The 3,588-nt window shown below is 54.5% G+C and overlaps 1 pseudogene; it reads right to left on the bottom strand.

Annotated features, from left to right (window-relative positions):
- The window catches only part of LOC116672179 (sialic acid-binding Ig-like lectin 6), a 14,664-nt pseudogene extending 11,076 nt beyond the window's left edge, over positions 1 to 3,588 (bottom strand).

The raw sequence follows: 3,588 nt of genomic DNA, 5'->3' as shown, positions 1-3,588 counted from the left end.
ACCTTCAAATATCAACTGAAATCCTGTTGATAGTTGAATGCCCAGATCATTTCTGCTTCCACAATAATACGATCTGCCTTGATCACTGTTTGTCACTTTAAAGCCATAAAGTTGTGTATCAGCTTTGATCAGTTCCAGTCTGCCATCACTGATCATGAACCAGACAAAGTTGACAGTAGGAGGGTTTCCTCCGTAGGAGCAAGTCAGGTTCACCACGCTGCCGACTGACACTGGATCAGTGGGACTGATGACCACCTTAACATCTTTGGGAGGGTCTGGAAGATTTAAATAATGGAATGATAAGAAAAGATCAGTTATGTTGCCACCTGCTGTCATCTTCCATCCATCCATCCATCCATCTTCGACCGCTTATCCGGTGTCGGGTCGCGGGGGCACAATCTCCAGTAGGGGACCCCAAACTTCCCTTTCCCGAGCCACATCAACCAGCTCCGACTGGGGGATCCCGAGGCGTTCCCAGGCCAGGTTGGGATATAATCTCTCCACCTAGTCCTGAGTCTCCCCGGGGCCTCCTCCCAGCTGGACGTGCCTGGAACACCTCCCTAGGAGGCCCCAGAGGCATCCTTACCAATGCCCGAACCACCTCAACGGCCCTTTCGACGCGAAGGACAGCGGCTCTACTCCACTCCTCTCGGATGACTGTGCTTCTCACCCTATCTCTAGGAGACGCCAGCCACCCTCCTGAGGAAACCCATTTCGGCCGCTTGTCCCCTGGATCTCGTTCTTTCGGTCATGACCCACGCCTTCATGACCATAGGTGAGGGTAGGAACGAAAATTCCCCGGATAGTCGAGAGCTTTGCCTTCTGGCTCAGCTCCCTTTTCGTCACAACGGTGCGATAACAGAATGTAATACTGCACCAGCTGCTCCGATTCCCGACCAATCTCACGCGCCATAGTCCCCTCACTCGCGAACAAGACCCCAAGGTACTTAAACTCTCACTTGGTGTTAGGACTCACTCCCTACCCAAAGAAAGCACTCCATCGGTTTCCTGCTGAAACCATGGCCTCAGATTTAGAGGTGCTGATCCTCATCCCAGCCGCTTCACACTCGGCTGCGAACCGATCCAGAGAGTGCTGAAGGTCACAGACCGATGACGCCATCAGGACCACATCATCTGCAAAAAGCAGCGATGAGATCCTAAGCCCCACCGAACTGCAACCCTCCCCGCCCCGACTACGCCTCGATTCCTGTCCATAAATATTATAAACGGATTGGTGACAAAGCGCAGCCCTGGCAGAGGCCAACCCTCACCTGGACCGAGTCCGACTTACTGCCGAGAACCCGACACAGCTCTCGCTTTGGTCATACAGAGATTGGATGGCCCTAAGAAGGGACCCCCTCACTCCATGCTCCCGCAGCACCTCCCAGTTTCTCGCCGACCCGTCATACGCCTTCTCCAATCCACAAAACACATGTACTGGTTGGGCATACTCCCAGGCTCCCTCCAGGATCCTTGCGAGAGTAAAGATCTGGTCCGTTGTTCAACGACCAGGGCGGAATCCGCATTGTTCCTCTTCAATCCGGTTCACTATCGCCGAACCCTCCTTTCCAGCACCTTGGAGTAGACTTTCCAGGAGGCTGAAATGTGGTACCCCTGTAATTGGCACACACCCTCTTTTTGAAGAGGGGAACCACCACCCCAGTCTGCCACTCCTTCGGCACTGTCCCAGACTTCCACGCAATGTTAAAGAGGCGTGTCAACCAAGACAGCCCCTCCACACCCAGAGCCTTCAGCATTTCTGGACGGATCTCATCAATCCCTGGGGCTTTGCCGCTGTGGAGTTGTTTGACTACCTCAGCGACCTCCACCAGGGAAATTGACGATAATCCCCCATCATCCTCCAGCTCTGCCTTCACCACAGAGGACGTGTCAGCTGGATTTAGGAGTTCCTCAAAGTGCTCCTTCCACCGCTCTATTACCTCCCCAGTTGAGGTCAACAACGTCCCATCCTTACTGTATACAGCTTGGATGAGTCCCCGCTTCCCCCTCCTGAGGTGGCGAACGGTTTTCCAGAAACACCTTGGTGCCGACCGAAAGTCCTTCTCCATGTCTTCTCCGAACTTCTCCCACACCCGCTGCTTTGCCTCTGTCACGGCAGAGGCTGCAGCCCTTCGGGCCCGTCGGTACTTTGCAACTGCGTCCGGAGTCCTCTGGGATAACATATCCTGGAAGGACTCCTTCTTTAGTCGGACGGCTTCCCTGACCACCGGTGTCCACCAGGGTGTTCGTGGGTTACCGCCCTTGAAGCACCTAAGACCCTAAGACCACAGCTCCCCGCCGCAGCTTCAGCAATGGAAACTTTGAACATTGTCCACTCAGTTCAATCCCCCCGCCTCACAGGGATGCATGAAAAGCTCCGCCGGAGTGTGATGTTGAAAGTCCGTCGGACAGGGGCCTCCTCCAGACGTTCCCAATTTACCCGCACTACGCGTTTGGCTTACCAGGTCTGTCCAGATCCTCCCCCACCCCTTGACCCAACTCACCACCAATGGTGATCAGTTGACAGCTCTGCCCCTCTCTTCACCCGAGTGTCCAAAACATACGGCCTCAGATCAATGAAACGATATAAATTCATCATTGACCTTTGGCCTAGGGTCTCTGGTACCACGTACCTTATGAGCACCCTATGTTCGAACATGGTGTTGTTATGGACATCCATGACTAGCACAGAAGTCCAACAACAAACAACACTCTGATTCAGATCAGGGAGGCCGTTCCTCCCAATCATGGCCTCTCCAAGTATCTCCATCATTGCCACGTGTGCGTTGAAGTCCCCCAGCAGAACTATGAGTCCCCTACTGAGCCCCATACAGGACTCCATTCAAGGTCTCCAGAAGGCCGATACTCTACTCCTGTTGGTGCATATGCACAAACAACAGTCAGAGTTTTCCCCCCCATCACCCGCAGGCGTAGGGAGGCGACCCTCTCGTCCACTGGGGTAAACTCCAACGCAGCGGCGCTCAGCCGGGGCTTGTGAGTATCCCCACACCCCCCCGGGCCCATCACTCTGGCACCTCCGATAGGACAGGTCCAACCCCTATCCAGGAGTACGGTTCCAGAACCGAGACTGTGCGTAGAGGTAAGCCCCACCAGATCTAACTGGTAGCGCTCCACCTCCCCCACAGTTCCCGTCTCCTTCCCCACAGAGAGGTGACGTTCCACGTCCCCGAGCCAGCCTCTGCCGCCCGGTCTGGTCCGTCGAAGCCCTGACCTTCGCCTCCACCCATATCGCCCACCGACCCCAGCGGTTCCTCCCACAGGTGGTGAGCCCTGGGATGGAGATGGGGGTGATGCTGTCATCTTGATAAGCAAAATAAGTCATGTCTTACATGAGACACTGAGAGTCTTTCTCTCCTCTGCTGTCTTGACTCTCTTCTTCTTCACAGATATGTGGCAGAACAGCTGAGGGTGAGTCCATCATGTGTGTCTGACAGAGTGATGGTCTTCTGGATTTTAGTTGTGAAGGTCCGATCTCTGTTCTCCGTTATGTTGTTGTGAGGGTCTTGTGTGAGATTCCAGGTGAGTTTAGGAGGGGAGTGTGGACAGGGAGTGGGAGCTGAGCAGCTT

This window comes from Etheostoma spectabile, chromosome 22 (assembly GCF_008692095.1).
Source record: "Etheostoma spectabile isolate EspeVRDwgs_2016 chromosome 22, UIUC_Espe_1.0, whole genome shotgun sequence".
NCBI classification, from domain to species: Eukaryota; Metazoa; Chordata; class Actinopteri; order Perciformes; family Percidae; genus Etheostoma; species Etheostoma spectabile.
The sequence above is the reverse complement of the archived record's forward strand: the minus strand, read 5'-3'. Positions and strand labels throughout refer to the sequence as shown.